A 22,038-nucleotide genomic window follows, 5' to 3' on the forward strand; every position below is an offset into this window, starting at 1 on the left:
CCAATGTTTAAATATAAGTAATCGAGAAAAAAAATCAGGACACTCATAACAACAATTAATTAGAATGTTGGTTAAAACAAGGAAATGTAAGCACTCGTTTGCCATGCGTACCTTTCTTGGTGCCGTTCAAAAACTCAAGGAGCACGGACCGACTGCAGTTTACTACGGTGTTCTCCGGATAGACGTCCGCTGATGCCATGGGCAGCGAAGGGCAGAGACGCCGCACTATGGCCCCACTCACGAGTTTCACTCTCTCCTCAAGCCCAGAATATCAAGACTACGTCAGCCATCATTATGTTTTATTTGTAAAAATATCTGCTTGAGATAAAATTCGTCCTGCTGTGGTAAAAACAGGAAGAAGAAAAAAAAAAAAGGACTCGCCGCATCCCAGCTAGTCGCGGGCCGCGTGTTTGAGACCCCTGCTGGTCAAGGCGCTTTTGGTGGAGCTGGAGGTCATTTTTAATGGATATGGCCCTGCAGCAGCAACTCGAATTTCTCCTATGCTCATGTAGATCGAGCTACCATTACTTCACCCATACTAGCGTTGACTGTTGATTTCAGCTATTTCCGAGAAGCCTCCAGGCTAAAAAACCGCGTTTAAGGTCATTCTGTGCGTTAAGCATGGCCTTCATCATCACCTTTATAGTTCTTCTATTCCCTGAGGCCCATGATTTTGCTGGACATCCCCGGACAGAAGGATCAAAATGACACTCCATGCACCCACAAGACGACACTCAACTCTGGCCGGGCACGGCAGGACAACAATACCTCTGTAATCGCTTCGAAAGCAAGAAGCAAGTTTGTCACAAACCTGAACAAAGAAGATGGACGGGTTAGCGTGGTTGCCGTTGCGGTCCCGCCGTGCCCTTTGAGGTATTAATGGTGGTGGTTGATCGTTGGGGTTTAACATCACCTAGATTAGCCTAGCTCTGATGTGCTGGCCTGGGCAGGTGACGAGCTCCAATAAAAGCTGGTTTACAAAAAAAAAAAAGAAGGTATTGTAACAAGAAGACAAAGAGCTAGGGCCTACTTTGGCTACAGGCGGTCAACGAGTTCTGTGTGTCGTAGGAAAGCCAACAATGCCTTGAAAATCTTCGGACAATTTCGTCTGGGCCCGTCAGGAAAGAGCAAGTCGTCTGTTGTCACCTGGGTGCCCTCCTTAACCCGTTGACGCAGAACTTGCCGTTGGATCTCGTATGCCGGGCAGATGCAGAGGATCTGGTAGATCGTCTCTTCTGCCCTGCATTGGGGACAGCTTGAGCTCTGCCGTTTTCCCATTTTAGCAAGGAATTCGTTTGTGTATGCAGTATTTGTCCGTATCGTCGCACCAGTGTCTCCGCTGCACGGGAGAGGCCGGTCAGGGTGCCTTTGAGTAGAGATGTGTCCGGCTTCTCCTGTAGGAGATGCCAGCGGACGTCGAGAGCTGCCTGTTGTGGGTGCGCAGGTGTGGAGACCGTGGGAGGTAACTGACGCGCTTCCGCGGCGAGGTCATCCGCGCGTTCATTTCCCTGGATGCCGACGTGCCCTGGGATCCATTGGAGCCAAACTAAAGATTAAAACAGCGCAAGGACACGGACAAGAACAAGAAGGTAGACAAACAAATCGCTGAAAATTGTTTACCTTCTTGTTCTTGTCCGTGTCCTTGCGCTGTTTTAATCTTTAATCATGAAATACCAACTAGCCCAAACTTCTACTTTAGCCAAACTAAAGAGCTATGCGCTTCCAATGTAGCCAGGGCCTTCCTTGCAGCGGCCGTTACAGGGTCTCCAATCTCGACATTGGCTATCTTTTGAATGGCGCATCGGGAGTCCTTGAGTAAGACCATCGGTTGGGGCGGCAAATTGGCGGCCTCCAGGAGAGCTTTTCCCACGGCCACCAGCTCGGCCGTCGTTGAAGACGTGGGTGTGTGGAGTCTGCTACTCCACTCCAGACTTAGTTTCGAAACACAATAGGCCGCTGTGCTGGAGGTTCGTGAGTGGTTTACCGACCCGTCAGTGTATATTTGCAGCTTTCCGCTGTGACGTTCTTCCAGGTGGGCCTCCACTCATTCTTTGATGGCAAGGGGTGGCTTGTCTTGTTTGGAGCACAGGTATTTATTTCGTACCTCACTAGCTATCTTCGGCACTTCCCATGGTGGTGCCCTTGACTCGCTCTGTGGCATCGTTAGGGGGGCCGCGACTCGGAGGAAAACTTTTACCACCTTGCTTCATGACGTTGTCGTCCGGCCCCGAATTCTACGCGGGAACCATCTGCCTGGGTGGTTGTCGACAGTCGTGCCAGTTGGAAGAGGCTTTGTTCCCAAGACATGTCTCTCGAGCGACTCTAACCCCGCCTCTTGGAGGACCAGAGTGTTAACTCTTGGCAGCCTTCGGGATCCCCAACGCCGTGCGAAGTCCCTGGCGGTGCAGTTGTTCCAACCTCTCCAGGTCCGTCGGGGATGGGGACATGTAGGGCAGCCTGTACAGTATCTTTGACGTGACGAGCGCTGTCTGGGCGGCCAGGATGGTTCGTTCTGTGCAGCCCAATGTGGCTCCAGTCATGCGGCGGACAGCATTCGTGGCCGGCCTGCAGGTTGTGATGGTCGCCTTCGCGGCTTGAGCCCATCGCAGTTTGCCTGTGAGGACGATTCCTAAGAGCCGCTGCCTTGTTACGCGCGTGATCCTTACTTCTGCCAACTTGACGTCTGGTGGGCGAAAGTGGCGTCCGCTCCCCCGTATGGACATCCAGGCTGTCTTATCTCTGGAGAGGTTCAGCCCCGATTTGGTCAGGAAATTGTCCACAGTGTGGACGGCGTCCTGTATACTCCTATGGATCTTAGTGGTGTAAATGCCCGAAACCCAGAGACATACGTCGTCTGCATATAGCGATACCTGCACCGGCAGGGGCGTTGGTGGGATGGAGCACGGTAGCTGCGTCATCACGATGTTGAAGCTCACCGGACTCAGCACGCTTCCCTGAGGCAACCCTCTGTGGAGCACCCCTGGTGACGATGCTGTGCATCCAGAACAAACTTGTATTTTTTGCCCCGTCAAGAAGGTCGCTAGGAAGGCTTGGATTTTGCCTGTAAGCCCCGCCTCGGTCAGTCTGCGGAGGATAGTGGAAAGCGGGACGCCGTCGTAAGCCCCCTCCACGTCGAGGAAGACTGCAACCGCGTTTCTTCGTTTATTCTGGTTCTCCTCCAGGTCACTCGTAAGGTCCAAGATTCTGTCCCGGGCTGACAGACCTCTCCTGAAACCAGTCATACACTCGGGGAGGAGACAGTGTGCATCCAGATACCAGCGAAGGCATGCTTGCACCATTCTCTCAAACACCTTGCTTATGCATGACGTTAGCGACACCGGGTGGTAGGACTCCACCTTGCCTGGGGGCTTTCCTGCCTTGATTAGGGGCACTACGGTTGCCGATTTCCACCCGTCGGGTACGTCGCCAGAGTCCCATAGGGTGTTGAGCCAGGCGACGAGGGCTTCTTGTGCATCATCCGGAAGTTTCGTGAGTGCCTGGTATGGGATTCCGTCGGGTCCCGCTGCACTCTTTTTCCGGCACCTCCGGAGAGCATTCTCAAGTTCCCGGAGGGTAAAAGTGCGTCTAGCCGATAAAAAAATGCTGTATGAAGGGGAGGGGGAGAGGAGGTCCCAGCAAAATGGAAGATTTTGAGGGGGGGGGGAGGGGGTCCCATTCCCCCCCCCCCCCCCCCCCCTGGCTACGTGCCTGGCCCAGGGGATAAATCTGGAGTTCAAGTTTTCCTGGCTCTTCGGCAGGGGCATTGAGAGCACACAATCTTTCTGCTGCCTGCTGCTCTGTTATGTTGGCCGCGAGTGCTGACTTGTTCTGCATCTCCGGTCATTGCATCTAGGACTCTCCAGAGTTTGAGCAGTGATGAGTGAGCGTTGATGTTCCTGCACATTAGCTTCCATTGAGCTCTCATCAGCGCTTTGGCGTGTCTTCGTAACTTTGCCGACACTCTGTTAAATTGGGTCTTGTCCTCCGGGTTCTTCGTTCGTCGGTACTTTCGTTGAGCCCTTGTTCGCGCCACCTGCAGGTTCAGGAAGGTAAGGTCGGGATTCGGCAGCCATTTAGAGATGCACGTCGTGTGTGTTGCCTTCTGCAGAGCCTGTACGATGGTTGTCGCACTGTCTGCACGGCTTGTGTCCAACGCTGCGCGGAAAACGCCCCAGTTTGTGCATGACCGCACGACCTTCCTGACCATCTGGCACCCCTTGATGGTGATGTGGATAGAGAAATGGTCGCTCCCTCTGGTGTCCGGGGCAGTTGCCCATGCCAGCTCGAGTGTTGGTGTATGCGCCGTGACATCGATGGCACTATACGTGCTGGGAGGCCTGAAAAAGGTGGGCCCTCCATCGTTTGCCACGACCAAGTCAGGCTCCTCCAGCACTTTCGTGACGGCGTCCCCCCGTTTGTCCGTTTTCCGACTGCCCCATGCTTCACTGTGCGCATTGAGGTCGCCACACAGAAGTAGGTCCCCGTCGATGTTCTTGCACCATGTCAGAAGGTCATCTGTGGGCCACTCCATGCCATCCGGCCGCACGTACCCCAGGAGCACATTTACCGATGCTGACTCTTGCAGCCACAAACTCCGCCGACAGGGTACACTACTGAGTCCTGACTGGTGTCCACTTGAAAGTAAGGCACTCCTTGCAAAAACAGCGCCGCACTTCCATGGGTAAAACTGGGGATGGATTGCCCGGGACAGTTGCCCATGCCAGCCCGAGCCGTTCGAAGTACCCGTGGGGTGACGAGCGTGTGGTTGGCCCGAGGAGCACGTAGCTTCCACAGCACTGTCAGCTTAGGGCTGAACGGGGAGGGGAAAGCAACTTTTGTCCGAGTTTTGAGCGACCGGCTAATCTCCTAGGGGGAAAATGGTTACGTCCGGGTGCACAAACGAGGGTCCGAGAAAGAGGGGAGTCTCTCCTTTCCGTCTTGAACTGTTTGGTTCCATGCGCGATTTGTGAGTTGAGGAGGAAAGCTAAGAAGGAATATGTTGGAATTCCAAAAAGCGCCGCTGCTCCGATGTAACTTGGTACGTCATGACTATGGATGGATGGATGGTAATGGCTATACCCTTTGTAACGGGCGGCAGCTTGCGCCACCTAGCCTAACATTTCATCATCCCTTCTACTATTTTTTTTTTAATTTGTATGAATTTTGTTATAACAGACCCCCCTCTCTTTTAAATTAAATTTATTGCCTATTTTTATACGTATTTTTTTTTATCCTTCCCTAGATCTTCTTCCACCAATCTTCCAATCTCCTCTTAGTTACCGCAATTGTTTCCCTATCCATTCGTTCATCCATAACCGGAAAACCCAGTGCCCCCTCCAAATCCGTAGTCATCCCCTCCAAGAGGGTGGGACGAAGCCCCGTGCACCTTAAAATTACATGTTCTATAGTTTCCCTATCGCGGTTGCATACGTCACACAGAGTGTCTACTTCCTGAAATTTAGCCCTATACGTTTTCGATCGCAGCACCCCCGTTCTAGCCTCAAACAACAAAGAGCTCCCCACTGAATTATCATACAGCTGTTCCTTCTTTATTTCTTGTTTTTGTGCCCTGTATATTGCTAAAGCTGATTTCCCCTGCATTCTCTCTTCCCACAATTTCCTCTCTATTTCCTTTACTCCCTTTTCTACTGATATGCTCTGATCGGCTCCATCTCGTTGAATGTTTTTAGATCTCAGCTTCCGGGTTCGGTTTGTCCACCTAGTGTTTAGACTTTTCATATATAGATACTTGTACACTTTCGCTGCCCATCGTGTATCCTCAATTTCAGCTAGTCTTTGTTCAAATTTTACTTTACTGATCGCTTCTCTACTCTAGAAAGATGCCCAACCCATATCCCCCTGTACCCCCTCATTTGGTGTATTCCCATGTGCCCCCAATGCCAATCTACCTACACTCCTTTGCTGTATCTCTAAACCTGCCTGAATTTCTGACCTCATACACAATGCCGCATTCCCAAATGAGAGTCCTGGCCAGAGTGTCGAACCGAAATTTTTATCGGTTCGGTTCCGGTTCGGGTTCACGGCTTTCGATTCGGTTCCGGTTCAGTTACGGGGAGCAAAAAAATAACGGTTCAAACCGGTTCGAACCGGTTTGAACCGCTAAATTGAGAATATATTTCCGCGTTGTTCTGGCCATATACACCATTTACGCCGTGAAACGATAAACTATATAGTTTCTTCGATCGTCCGTGCAATTTATTTGTGTATTTAGGTACCAAAAATATAAAATTCAGTATTCAATTTCGACGCAAGAGTAGAAGAAAATCTACATTAACATCCATAACGTCGTGTTCATGCTACTCAACATCCCTTTGTTTACAAGTCACATATATTTTACTTGAATCCAAATGTTTAAGTACAACAGTAAAGATTTCAGCTTGTTGGTACATACCTGTTAATAGATCATTTTGAAATTTAGAACTTTACTGTAATTTCTTGCCCTTTCTTCATGCTTAAGTAAAATTCTAAAGTTCAAGCTGATCTATTTACACGGTATAAAATGTCGCGAAGTGTGGTAGGTCGCCTAAAATACCCTTGATTGGCACAACTTTGTGTCGCAGTATCAATAGTGAAATCGTGATTGTGTCCTTGAACTAAGGAATTGATTACATCACATAAAATTATGAAATGAGCACCTCGTGGGCATATATATCATGAAATATGGTTTACGAAATACGCATCACAATATACGTGTATATGATAACGACACAACTGAGCTAAAAGCAATGACATTTTCAAAATGTCACAGAAGTTCTAGGATAATTATTTTCAGTCTATTTTTATAGAAACACAAAGTAGCAAATCAAAATGCTTGTCGTTCTAACCAAATATTGTTTACACTGAGCACCGCATGCAAGCGACTAATCATGCAGCAATGAGTAATCGCAATTGCTCACTCTAATCTATACGCACCTTCGCACTCACATCGAATCTGGCCCAAAATAGCGCTTGCCCAAGTGAACATTTTCTCATACAGGATAAACTGGCATAGCCTGGCTGTTGAGGTTGGTTCTTGACAAGATGCCGGTCAATTTAATTTGCAAATAAGCATCACCCTTGCTAACTGATGATTTCAACGCCATAGCGTTAAGGAGCTAATGTCGCAGAAAAGCCGATGTCGGTGGCGTGACTGGAAAATCCTGATTGGTCTATAGGGTCATGACGTCAGAGCTACATGCCCTCTCGCAGGAATTTCAAACAACCCACAATGCTCACGTCAAACGTGACATCACGCCTGGATTGAGAGTGGTTAAAAAATGACATGTAATGCGAATTAAAGGTCACCGTATGTCTCAAATGATTTCACTTTTTAAGGTAATTCCTTTGCCTTAAAGAAAAAAAATTAAACATTTTAGGCGGGATTTGAACCCACGACCCTTCGGTTGCGAGTCAGACGCTTTTGACTAGACCACGCGAGTCACGCTTGCGCGGCAAATGAGAATGCGATGCAAACGAGGCCCGTTAACGCTATCGCGTTCCACTTTCAAAGGTGAGCCTTGAGCGTCCTCCAAGATTCTTTTTTTGTTAACTAAAACGAAGTAGTATTTCACGTTCTACTCGACATGTCAGCTACTTAATTTGACACTTTCTGACGGTTTGCGTGCGTAATCGTCATAGTTCCGCCGCTCGCCCCTGTTTACTTTGTTTTTGTCCAGCCCACAGACACATAAAAGTCATGTTCACCACATAAAAAAGTCATAACAAACTTCTCCATGTTTGAGAAGTGTGAGCAACACATAGTTATTTAAATTAGCTTCAAAATCAGAAATATGCATAAGGCTGTCCCATATCACTTACAACGTACCTGTTGAGGATAAAAACGCCGGAAAAGATTGGCAGAACACCTTTAAGATAATTTGGGAGGCATTGCTTTAGGGTGGCCGGCCCCTTATTTATGCTGTCAAATATTCAGTTAGTAAATAAATATATTTTTTTATAACTATCAATAAATTTTACTTTATAAAGTTCACATAACCGCATGAGACCGACGCGGAAGGAAAATACTCGAAACTACGTGAGCTGTGGAGTCTGCGTAAAAGTGTTTCTCTGTTTGGCTGATTGGCAGTGTGAAACATCGGGTTGCAGGGTGCGCCAAAAAGGACTCTGTGCTCACATGATAGATTGAAAGTCAAATACACAAAATGTGCAAAAGGAGAGAGATACTTCATGTTATTTTTCTAAATAACCTTCTACAGAACGCCTTACTGCAAAAATAGATGCGTAAAGATGCACGCAATGATATTCATAATTTTACATAAAAAGGGCGAAGGATAAACAAAGATTCTTAAAATCTCAGTATAAATCACAATTCATCAGCTTGCATGAGCTCGAAACTTCGCGAAATACTGCCTCGGGAGGCTACTGTAATATTAGGTTTTACCTGCACTTGTTTTGGGCCCTCACTTTACAACATGCTGCTTGAATAGTCATGCGCTCTAACATTTCTCTAGGCTGCCATATATCATCGCGAGACTTCTGTAAATACTGCACAACTTAACAATTAGGACATCTATTGCTAGTGTTGAGAACATCACATTTCACCAGAAAGCTGAACTGCTTAGCATGGTATGCACGTGGCGTCATCACACTATAGGCTGGTGGTCATTGTGATTTCTTCTTGCTGAGAAAATCGAACTCGACGGTGCAAAATGCGCGCTGCAGGAGGTTCAAGCTCAGTGAAAGCCAAGGATTTGAAAAACACGTATTATTATCCTTAGTGCATCGTCGTGAGGAACGGCGCGAGCGTCTGGCACGACAAAAACGTGCTTTTTGGCAAGAGCGTTTTTGCAAACAAAGTAGTTTCCGGGGCCACGCTTTTTGGTCTGCGCCAAAGATGCGGGGAAAAGGAACCTTTAGAACACAGTATGTTTTTAAAACTAACCCCCTCCCCCCACACACGCAAACACACACACACACACACACACACACACATACACACAAACACACACACACTTCTTTTTACAGCGGAGCTGCTAAGGGATAGTTTCCCCAGTATCGTGTCCGTCAGCAAACAAATGATGACACTAAACTCTGGACAGCTACCGCCATCTATAAGTGACGACGGCAACCAAATAAACGACTTGCCGGTTGTCTGGTTGCCGCCGTCTCGCATAGATGGCGGCAACCTCTCTAGCCTTTCCACTCTGGTTTGCCGACTTACGGCCGGCCATTACTTCATTCCCACCATAGTACAGCTTCGCTGGTCTTCCTTCATCACCAGAGTGGAAAGGGTGAAAGTATTCCTGAGGGATTGCCTCCTCCGTATGTGTGTGCTAATTTGACAATTTTATTGGCCACTTATTAACAGCAACCCTTCATTGCTTTTATTTTGCACCCCGTGAAGCTTAAAGGGGTCATAAAACGATACGGGGTTGGAATGTCCATGACTTTTTCGAGGCGTACTGGTCCTAGTCTGGCCCGAGTATACTCGCACAGGCCACCACTGATTCAGGAGCTTTTTTTGTCGCAGTGAAGTTGCGAGGATAAGATGAGACTATTTCTTTTAGTCTTGCCTTCGCCAAGATTGATGTCGTAATTGTGGGATCAAAGCCACCCGCCTGACGACAGTCGAGCGCGGCTCATAGATTGGACACGAGAACTGCGTGAGCAATCGTCCTCGGCTCGTAACAATCAGTGCCTCGACGGACACTTAGGTAGTGGTTCGTGTCCAACCACTGCGGTGATGAAAAAAGCCAAACTCTAACAATGCCTGGAGCTCCAGCACGCGTTTTCTTCCTTTCCAACCCCATCGCGGGGGGATGATTAACGTTGGCGGAAAGAGAGAGACACCAGGCCACGTGGCCGCTTCTGGTTCCGAGTTGAGAGGGTGAACGATGCTCATATTTTTCTAATTTTTTGGCGACTGCCATTGCCTAGAAAAAAAGAAAAAAGCCAAGTTCAATCAGTTATTAACGTTAGGGACTGATCCTGAGTAGTATTTAGTAATGCATATAAATCTTTTTATAGCTCCTTTAAGCAAAATACAGAAGGGGTCAAAACTTGGGCAATAACCTGAGAACGACACTCATGTGAGACTCACAGCGACTGCCAACGTTCGGCTGTCCCTCAGAAGTCACTAAAATCTTTTTTTTTTAGGTATTCCTTCCGGACACACATGTAGTTCTACGTAACGTCATATTAATAAGTCACATTTAGCCATTTCAATACTTCTATTCGCGGGGACATCTTTCGGATGCAGTTCAGCAACAACGAAAAAATGTTTGGTGCCTCAATAATGTAAAATTGGTCTTGCAAATTTTTTTTTCTACTTTCAATAAATACTGTTAAGAAGTAACCCCTGACTTTGATAGCTTGCGAAAACATCCATTAGTTTTCCCCTCTGATGCAGAAAAAATATAGGAAAGAGAGAGCTGTCGATCCCCTCCTCAGCTCGCAATTTGAATAAGCAGCCACGTGATCTGACGCTAATTATATATCTTTAGTGTTCACCAGAGTCATGCCTTAGGGCTGTTGTTCTCAACCGTTGATGTTTGGGGGCCCTCTTGTAGTTCGGCTTAGATGATGGGGGACCTTGTTCGTGGTCAGGGGAAGGTAAAGGTATAGGTTAAAAATGATAATGATTTAATCAATGGATATAACTAGGGACTGTGTGAAGTAGACCTCTCTCACTGACATACACACAACTCACCTGAAAATTAAAACGTCTCTTCTCAATTTGAAAGAAAAAAAAACTTTTATTGCCGGGCTTGACTGATGAGGCAGAGCTTCGCGGACCCCTAGAATGCCTTCGCCGACCCCAAAGGGTCCGCGGACCCCCATTTGAGAACCACTGCGCTAGAGTTTGGAAAGCAAAAGCTTGGGCTGGAGCTTCAGATATTGTTAGAGCTGAGCTATTATCATATATAATTGACATGAGCCGTTACCCGAATGTTTGCCGATGCTGATTGTTATGAACCCGAGCACTCAACTAGGGGTTATGAAAATCGCTTACGTCAGGGTGTCACGTGACTCTCGGTGCAAAATCGTGATGTCATGTTACGTCACGCTGTCAACAACGTTAATACATTTAGTGACTTCCTTAAATTAAATTGAGTTGACGCAGTGAGTCACGTGACGTCACGGGGTCACGTGACATTACTTGAAAACGTGTATTGACACCATGACGTCACATCCCTATTGCAAATTCCATCAAGATACGTAATTTGGGACACTGACTGCCAGTCAGCAGCCTTGGTGGAACGTGATGGACCATCAGACGTCATCTGATGGTCCATCAGATGACGTCTGACTGCCACTGCCAAGGGAATTTCATCAACAAGGGCAGCATTTATACAAGAGTAAAGCTATACGCACTCATAAATAAAAAGCAGGACCACCGCGGATCGAACCCGCGACCACTTGCGTACAAATCGGACACCTTAACCCCTATGCTATGCCATCGCTTTGGAGACTCGATTTGACCATTCCTTTTATACGAGATGCTTCGTCTGCAAATGCAGTTAAGCCTTCAGCATGTTATACAAAGCACTCGTACATCACTCACCGTACTTCAGTTCTACTCACCTGCCATGTAGAGTACTTTCGCGTCGTAGAACGATTCTTTTGTTCGCGCGTCTCCGGCCCAGTAGACCTGGTACACCTTGTCGTCTCCAACTACACCGCTAAAGTCCCTTACATCGTCGGAACTCACAACAGGCTGGGTCTTGTCGAGTAGAAATTCTACTAAAACATAAGACATTGTAGAGCCCGGGCAGGATCGACAGGTTGGAGCAAGCGGGCAAACAAAACGAGTCGAGAGCGATCGTTCATGAAAGCTCGGCGAAGCCTCTATGGGCGAAGCGAAGTGGCGTGTTCGGCGTTTCGGCGGGCTTCTGATCAAGGTTGTCGGTCGGCTGCGTGTCATATCTCTAACATCAGCGGTTTTATGGGCTCACGTCCCGAAATCGTTTTCTTGTGCATAGATTATTTTTCGTATTCATAGATTTGACGAAATAGTGGTATCCGAACGAACTTTACGTCCTTTGACCGTACGTCTGTCTGCAGGTCAAAGCTTTTTGACGTACAGTCAGAGACAATCGATGTACAATCAGAATTGCCACCAAGACATCTTGATGGCATTTCGCGGCGGCCTACTGCCACCAGGAAACCATCAGAAAGCCGACAAGTGGAGTCTGACTGGAGTTTGACTGTCGGTCAGAGTAACTTGTTGGCCAATCAGACATGCTTGACGTACAGTCAGGCACAGTCAGCGGTCCACTAGAAAACATTGACTGCCAAACAGGGTTACATTGATGGATTTTTCCTTCGGGATGACAACGTGACACATGGTTAATCATAGTGGCAATACAAAAACGCCGCGAAAACCCACAATTTATCATACACTGCAATTCTGTATATGACGATTTGATTAATACATTGAAATACAGCCGCCAATTTTTTATTCCCATATTTTCATTGTGTGATACTAACAAGAAAGAAAAAAGGCGGGGACCTTGAACCGTTTTGAACCGGTTACCGTTATATTTTTTTTCGGTTCGGTTCCGGTTCAGTTCCAAGATGGCGACGAAGATTTCGGTTCGGTTCAGTTCCGGTTCGGCTAAAAATAACGGTTATGCTCCGGTTTTCGGTTCGGTTCGGTTCCGGTTCGACACCCTGGTCCTGGCACCATGACTCCCTTCCATACACCCCTAGCAACTTCATATCTATTATAGTTCCATAGTGCCCTGTGTTTCATGATAGCCGAATCTCGTTTCCCCCTCTTTATTACAATATCTTCATGGTCTTTTAGATACCGTCTTCCTTCACTTAACCATACTCCCAGATATTTGCACTTTTCTACGTGTTCTCTTAACGTGTCCTGTATCTCCAGGGGCTCCCCCTTCTCGTCGTTGAAAACTATTATACCAGACTTGTCCCTACTAAATTTTAGTCCTAAATTGTCCCCTTCCCTGCTGCAAATTTTAATCAGTTCCTGTATTGTCTCACAACTTTCTGATACGAGTACAATGTCGTCTGCATACATTAACCCTGGCAATACATTATTTACTTCATGTCCTTCCTCCATGTAAGTCAGGTCAAAACCTAGGTTGCACCGTTCTTGCCTAGGTTGCACCGTAAACATATTTGATACAGTAACCAAATAAACATATTTCCGCTCGCCTTTCCGTCTTCAGAGTCTCTACACAAAGAATTGTGTTCATGGCACGTGCTGGACCTTTAAAAGGCATTTGTATCTTTGATCCCTCAATATTAATGGGACATACCAGACTGACAGCCTGATTGCATTGGGCTGCACTTATTCCACTTCTCCTGAACATGTGACGCATCTGAAAACCAACTCCAGTGATGTGAAAATGTTGTTTATTAATTTATTCCCTCCAAGGGCCTCTGTAGGCATTGCAGAGAGGATCATCAAAGCACGCTGACATTCATGAGCACAAAACGGGCCCAGCTACCGAAAATAAATATTACACTCGTAAGAAATAATTGTTGCTGCAACTTGTTGAGTGCAAAAACAAGCACACCTCTGAGCATCTAGTTTAATAGTATTAGTTGATGCATTTTTACACTTCCTATATGTATAACGCAATAGACCCTTTACAAAACCATCAAGCAACACAACTGTCACCAATTTTTTTAGGCGTAAAGCACATGAATGGGCCCCGGTTCACGTCGAACGCTATTACAGCATTGGAGTCAAATAGGCTCTGAGCCAAGTTCACAGTGGTGGCTGACATAACATTCTTGTCGAACAAATGCCCAAAGTATGAAGGCCTCGGGTTATTAAAGTAGTAGCTACTGTAATTCAATTCATTTCATCAGAATTTGGCAAACAGCGAAGGCTACAGTCTCGGTCAGTCAGTATGCACGTTGGAGAGAGGAACATAACAACATATCACCAGAGTGCTCATCTGCACAGATTTGTCACACACCTTCACTCCGTTCCTCTGACTGGCTTAAGGGGGCTGTGGCGGTTACCCTTTTCCAAGTTAAGGTGAAACAAAGTACAAGCAGCCCCACTTTTGAAGTTTATTGAAGAGATTGAAAGGCGATGGTAGTCAACATTTTTCAACTTTCACAGGAGCTTCCTTGCTAAAAGTTGCTGCGATTATGCAGTTGCCTAGGGCTGAAACAAATTCCCCCAGGCCCTACGTCCGACGCATAGATTTCGCGTCGATTCTCACACATTCCAACCTTCAAACAAAGCTAAAAGAATGAGAAAATTTCATGCTAAAAGCACTCAAAGTTCTATCGATCCTCGAACACATACGGGAATCCGAGCACCGGTACGGCGATTCGGTTGATGATGTCTCACAGCCGTTAATATCGAGATGATCCAGAGCGACCTTGCGCAAAAAACGTATAAGAGTCTCATTCCTTCATATTTTCACATTATACCTGCGTCAGCGAGCACGAAGAAGCCCGAAGTCGTCGGAAAGCAGCTGCACATCACGGCTACTGCGCGCCGAACAAACTCGCATCCGCCACCTCTGGGCGCTGCCATCTTAGCGATGACATCACGGCTCTTGTTAGGTCTGTGTTCCAAATCTTACCCAAATGGATCCGAATTACTCCGGCGGATCGTGTCACGCGACAGCACAGTTTGAAAAACGCTGGACGCGCGTAGGTTTTAGAACGCCAAGGGCACAAAACCCTTACCCTGGAGTAAGATCGAGTAAATTTTGGAACACGGCCAAGGTCACGTCACGAGTGGTCACATTTGCGTACAACAAGGCGGCAACCGGGAGGTGCCACTTCCGAACTTCTGGTTTATCACTCTAAGCCCCGCTACTACAGTGTACTAGAATACTTGGGTAGTGTTGGGACCGGAGGGGCTCGCGTGAAGCGCGTGGTATTGATCGCGACAGGTGTCGACACCGGTGCGTTATCCAGAAGGTGTGCGCATGCGTGGCTGCGCGCGCGAAATTATGAATCTTTGGTGCCGCTTTGGTGGAGTGCACATAGGATTTCTGATACAGCTACGACCTGCCAGCGGTCGTACCGCGGCATCAATTACGCTGCGGCACGATCGTTAACAACATGATGCTTCAATGTATTGGACGATACAAGCTACATTACCCTTCCTTTACATAAAAACAATTGCGACTTTAAAGAAGTGGATTGCAAGTTGTTTCAGCGTAGAATTAGCAGCGACTTTCGGTTTGTCGGATGGTGAGCATTTTAAATGAAATGCCCATTTCCTTAATCGCAAAGACCGAACATTAGATATTTGAAAGGAATATCTAAAACTCGGAAGCAGTTTTTTTTTTCCTATCTTATTTTATAATGGAACTAAACGGCCCATACTAAAGTCCGAGATTGTTTTAGTATGTTTTTAATACCCCAGGTTAACTGTTAACTTCTCTGTCTTCTTTTATGCCCGTCTTCTTTTTCTTGACCTTAATCAGGTCGCTTCATCACTTGTCATTCATTCTTGTGTTCATTTATGCGACGAACCACCCAAGCGGCGGTCGCAAAGGGGTGAGAATCTTTCATTTCTTCATGCTGCCACGACCATCCGAGGACCACGTCCGACATTCACTTGTAAGAAATGGCTTATAACCCGGGACAATTTTTATCACGCGTTTTAACATTGAACTTAAATCCAAAAACTGAGACAACGTGGGCTGAACAAGTAATGCTTTATAAGATTAAAAAAAAACAAGCAACTATTTAACATCATTTTGAGCAGAAAACATCAGCCCACGTAGATCAGGCAAGGAAAAAGTTGTGATAGTTTATAGCACGGCATTGGAATAATGGTTACAATGTGCAGCGCATACATGGTTACAATATGCAGCGCATTATCCTCTTGAGGATAAACCTCCTGAAACCTACACGCTCATAACAATACATTTAACCGACAGCTGCTTTCTGACAACCAGGTAAGTCTCGCCTGAGCTGGGTATTCGAAAGGAAAGACCCATGGTTCCACAGGGGGCGTATCTGGTTCACGGAGACATACAGGGTGTTTTTGTTTGATTCTTTACAGATCTTTAGATTTTTTACAAAAAAAGGATGTGGCAGATATGTGGATGCCGTCTTTCGTTATATCTGTAGGGCTCGGTGGACAATAAATGGGTGAATAACCGTTGCAATGTTTAATAATTAACCAAAATCTGTTTAGTTAACTTGTTTATTAACGGCATAATTGGCCATGGTCCAATTGCAGTTCTAAAAGGAGTTATTATTAAACCAAACACAATTTCGACAATTCGCGAAAAGGCAACGAGGTTCGCGAAATTCATCGTAAAAGTTTGCCTTGCTTCGCTTGATTCAGTAACCGCGTTATGAAAATAATGCGTAGAATGGTGACTTACTCGTCTTGATGTGTGGCGCCGGCGAGTTCACTGAAGACACGCTGTCGAGTTGGTGACGAGGGGACAGAGACAACTGTGTCATTCTTCTACGCATCAATAGCAGCACAACCTCATTCGCGCTTTCAGTGCGCGGTTTTTTAATTAAGCGAAGAAAGGCAAAATTTTAGCGATGAATATCTCAAAGCTCGTTGTTTGTTCGCGAACTTTCTAAATTGGGTTGGCCTTTAATAATGGCTCCCTTTAAAGGGATACTTCAACGAACTTTGAAATATTCCCGTCGTGTTCAAAAATAGGTTGAATATGATCCACAATATCCGTAAATGACAATCGCACGTTCGTATATTGAGCCTGGTGGCTGTATTTTTTGTTATAAACGGCCCACTCTGGCAAGCGCTCGGAGAAGGCCCAGCGGAGACCACGTGACATCCAACGCAATCGTGACGTAGGTCGTCTCAGGACGAGCAAGGCTACGGCGAGGCTGACGTCGAGAAGATGGCCTAGTCGTCCCCGCCACCGAAGCGGCTGCTTTTGTGCGAATTTTGAGTGACTGGTTAATCTTCTGTAATCTTGTAGGGGGACAATAGCGACTTCTGCGACACACAAAAGGCATTCTCGGGAAGAGGGGAGTTCCTCCTGCCCCTCTTCTCTCGTCGTGGCCGGAGGCGAGACAACCTCCGTCACTAGCTGTCAAGGTTCCTAGACGGGCATTACAAGCGAGGCGTAAGCGACATCCACCAGGCGCTCTTTGCTAATCGTTTAATTCGTTTTAAAATTCCTTTGCGTGACTTTTTTAACAAGATATTGGTATGTTCGATGTGATGCTGCTTCTTTGAACACATATAGGCTAAAAAATGAGCGCCGAAATTTCGTTGTAGTATCCCTTTAAAGCTGCAATTGCAACATGGCCCATTAAACCTTTAATTAAAAAGTTAATTACCATATTCGGCTAAGTAATCAAAATATTGCAACGGTTATTCACCCATGTAGGGTCCACCGAGATCTGCGGGTGTACAGTGCAGACGACATACACGTATCTACTACCTCCTTTTAATTAATTCTGTAAAGTTCTGTTAAGAATAAAAAAATATCCTGCATAAGCATGAACTAACAACATTGGGCATGCCTGAGACGTAGCCATTTTCTCTTTTCGATTATGGGAGTAAGAAGTTTTTAAGTTGGTTGTTTTAAAACTCAGATAACAAAATCTGATATTCCGCTGGCACCCTTGGGGTTGCAACGTATTGATATAAGTTATTCAGTCTACAAAAACTTTCTACAAAAGCTTCCCAATAAAACGAGTGTAAAATGACAAGAATGAAAGGCATCTTAATGCATAATCAGCAAAAAGGAGCAAGCCAAGAACAAAGACTATTCTACGTATCCTTTGCTTTAACGCACGTACCGACACTGAGTTTATTCCCTTGGTAAAACTTTGGATCATAGTCACTGGAAGGCTCGAAACGGCACGAGTTATCCACTACTTGTGCGACCTTCGTGATCTTGGAGTGTGCATGCTCAGCCAAAGTATCAGGAAAATCCACAGGCGTCTGCTGGATACGCACCCAAGCTCGCCGACGGCATTTCGGCACTACCCGTTCACCATCCGCACATCTGTCTATGCTGGAAAAAGCGGGGGAGAAACTGCATCGTGACGTCGCCGGTGGGAGGAGCCTAATCTCCATCGCCAACAAACTACATCGGAAGAGAACTGCACCGTGACGTGTCCGGTGACGTCGCCGAACAGTGGCGATTGAGTTGAAACGTCATCGTTTTTTTTTTTCCTGCAGGGAATTTCGGACGTTCGCCGAGTGGGCTAGCGCACACTAAAGCGCACACCAGCTCGGAGCACGTGGAGTTTAAGCTCGCGCTGCAGAACCCAGGGATCCTGGGTTCAATCCCCGCCCCTGCCCGTTTCGATCTGGATGAGCATCGTACCGGCGTGCGGTCGTGTATCACTACTGCGTGATGCACGTTAAAGACCCCGGGCTAGCAGTCATACTGCACTGGCTAAATTGCTTATCTCCAGTGGGTAACAATGTCGCCATGTTCAGGCAGACTAACCTCCTGCTGTATAAACAGCTAACGACCAATTTTACTTTTTGGCTATATTTGACTGCGTTAGTGCAGCTTCCCTCGTGCTGCACGAGAAAGAAAAAAATTTTCCTTCTGGGGTTAAATTTTCGGTGAAGTAGGAAGCAAAAAAGAAGAAAATAGAATACTTCCTTCAAGTTGGGTTTGTAGCAGAAGAGGAGGAAAAGAGGAGGAAAAAGAAAATCAGTTGTTAGTCCCACGGTGTGTATGGTCTTTTCTTTATGTGTATGTTTACTCTAGTTCAGCTGGCCTTACCTGAAGTAGCTGCTTTAAAATAAAGTATATCTCTCCCTCTCTCTCTACCTGAAGTATGAACGAACTAGCTCAACTTAAGCCTGTTACCGTTGCTTGCTTGGCTTTTCGCTCAGCCAAGTCGCTTATATGGGGTGCAGTCAAATGAAAACACAATCGTGTTGAATCGTGTAAGAGTATTTAGAATATTTATCGATCACGCCGCTGAACTTGCATCGCTCAAAGAACTTCCTTTTTGTGAGCGCCTTCTCTGCTTGAGTTTGTTTGAAAGACAGTCACTTCGATCCGAGGCAATCGATGATAGTGTTGGTGCCGTCACCAAGTACGCGACTCACAGAACACTGGTGAACTCCAATGTTTTCGTTGCTCCCGACGGATCCCTGGAAGCCGCCAGCGACCCCGGAAGTGTATTTTACGTGGGGGGCTCGCGGTCGAAATGAAGGGTGCAGTGGAAGGGGGGGGGTGAAAAAATGAAAATTAAAAAAACAGTTATTACCGAAATTTCACTGTTTATAGAAGGTTAATTATCATTTCCTATACCATGTATCCCTACATTATCCAAACTTCTTGCCACGAAGCAATGAAATGTTGACGCAGTCGGATCCAATAGTAGCAACTACACGGTGGCACCGATTTACCGTGCCGATGTAAAATGCACTGGAAAATCGGGCGCCTTCATATAGAGAGCTCACATTTTCAGCGAAGGTGTATTTTAATTCTGGATGCATTCCTGTGAGGTTTTTAGGCGTAGCTCTGTTCTTGTAAGAAGTTATGACAAACAATCTTGAAAATTAAAAAAAAAAGCGTCCGCCCCGCCATATACACCGAGCTTACCACCTGTGGATGCGGTCGTCAGCATTTAATTACAATGGAACCGAAAAAAAAAATCTCGATAACATGGATTAATTTTTTGGATTGGGCTAGTTGGTTCACGTTCGTTAAAAAGTTTAAAATCGAAAAAAAAAAAACACACACACACACGGCCAAAGAAGTTGAAAGTTAGCGGCTGTCTGTGATCTACCTGTTGCTTTAAGTACGTTTTTTTTTCTGCATTTTAACTTTTTAAAGGAACTCGATAACATCTTTGCGCTTTAGATCATTGGCTAGCATCTAGAAGCGTTTTGACAAGACAGAAATGTGTACCACACCAACGAGGTTCAACGGAAGACACACTTTGCCTGTTATAATTATTATCAAGCTTACAGACTGTGCTCAATAAACTGCACAAGATAAACAACATTGAACTCTAAATATGCTCTCTTAATCAATTTGGGCCATATCGGTAACTAAAAAATAGTCGACAAAGGCCGCCATTGGTCTCATTATTGGGCTATAGCGTTGAAGAATCTAGATTAGTCGAATGCGAATTTATGTGCGCGTTAGTGTCGAGGCTGCAGCCCTCTACAACAATCTTTCCTCTTAAAGAAATTAATTAGCTTTTTTTTTCTTTGTCATTTAAGCGGGATAAAACTACGACACACCGAGGCAAACGCACAACTATTTTTCTACGTTAAGAGAAATCCGGCTTTCTTTAGAACACGTCACCACAATGCAATGATTTTGGAAATTAAATCGAAAAGCTAGCCGTCTCGGTGGCTTCGAGGCAAAGCGCCGGCTTACGAATCCCCGGGTGGTGGGCTCGAATTCCCGCAATCTGACGGGGGCTTATTGCAGAGAAGGCACCGTGGTAACCGAGCTTTCGGTTGTAGGTCAAAAGGTCCCCTGGGGGGTCGAGATGAATCTACAGTTCTCCGCTGGGGCGTTTCAGGTGCCCGTCGTTGGTTTGGCACGTAAAACCCCCAAATCTGACGTTTAAAACCAATGCCCACCAAAAGCGGTTAGGGGGTCTGACAAACTTTACCGGGAGTTCACGTAAGATGTTTCGTTAGCCCTTTGAAGTGACCGCGCAAATTTCACCATGTTGAATTAACCTGAGACTGGGGTAGAGAAGAAACATCAAAGCATAGAAGGGACAGAAAATAGACAGGACGATGTCTCAAGACGTCGTTCTGTCTATTTTCTGTCCCTTCTATTCAACATGGTTAACATTCACCAGCTCGCCTGAACCGTTGCGATTTTTTTCTATGTGCAAATTTCCTTGTTAACGTGCGTATTATGATTTACTACAGAGATGCCCAAACGTAGTGGATATTTTTTTTTTTTTTGAAAATGAAGAAATACTTTTTTAGTGAAAGAAAGGAAGGAAAAAAAAAGAAGCAGTTTTTATGGGTAAAATTTCGCGAAATCTCTTTTTCGCGAAACTATCAAATATTTTTCAGGGAAACTGAGGCGTTTATTATGACTGAAGAAAATGGGTGGAATAAAAATAAAATACAATATTACATAGCATAGCCTTCATTCGCCAGAATTAACGCCACAGTAGCCCAAAATATTATTTGGTGTTCATATGCAAAATAAAAAAAAAATATATTTTTCTTTTTTGTTTTGCTTAGTGAACTAATTTTATAAAAATTTTACTGATTACTTCCACCATCTAACTACGACTGTGTGTTAAATACCTTCGCAATATATTACAAAACTGTTTTATGCGGTTATTTTATAGAACAACGGAACATTGCGAACTCCATGCAATGCAGTTTATGCAACCTAAGATTCGACAATTCTTTCTTGCTTTGCTACGCATGCACACACACAAAATTGAAACAAAACCTACCAGATTTTTTGTAAAATCAGGGTGACTCTTGGTATGATACGGTCAGCTGTTGCCGTGCCGAAGGTTTGGCTATTTCTCTGACAAACTGCCAATTTCTTGGGCCCACGCAACCACGCATCAAGGAGCGTCCTTTTGCTAGCCATAATGATTAAAAGTGTAAAACTTTAAATACTGTGCATTTTTTAGCGTTGCGCTCGTCAAAGAAAAACAAAAAAAAAAGTACATGCTTTGCTGTTGAGATGTCCAAACAAACCGTCCGGGGATTTCACAGTGACAGATCTGCAACTGCAGTTTCCGTGAAGTGACAGGGCGAGGAGAAGGAAGGCTGGGGAGGAGGAAGCAGATGGACTCTGGGAGGTGGGGAAGCACCTTCAGTGGCGATGCTTTTTTTTTATTTCAGCATATTTCCTGTTTTATGGTAGTCTTTGAAAATAGGCTGAAACCGTCTGGGTGCGTAATTGGGCGCCCGCCTGAACATAGCAGGCTGGATCGCCAAGACCCAAAATTGTGTTTCGGAAACAAAGACGCAGAAATACCGGCGAAGATACCGCGATTCTTTGATGTCTCCGACGACCACCGTGGTAGCAGCGCTTCCACACAGACTGCAGTGCGATCTCTCCCTTTACAACCTGTGTCGCCCTTCTCTTGCCTTGGGAGTTGGGAAACTTTTCCCCCTCAACTGAGACGCGTTCCAGGCACCACCGAGAACGGTCGACTTCT

The sequence above is a fragment of the Ixodes scapularis genome, unplaced genomic scaffold, assembly GCF_016920785.2.
Source record: "Ixodes scapularis isolate PalLabHiFi unplaced genomic scaffold, ASM1692078v2 PGA_scaffold44__24_contigs__length_19508400, whole genome shotgun sequence".
Taxonomy (NCBI): Eukaryota; Metazoa; Arthropoda; class Arachnida; order Ixodida; family Ixodidae; genus Ixodes; species Ixodes scapularis.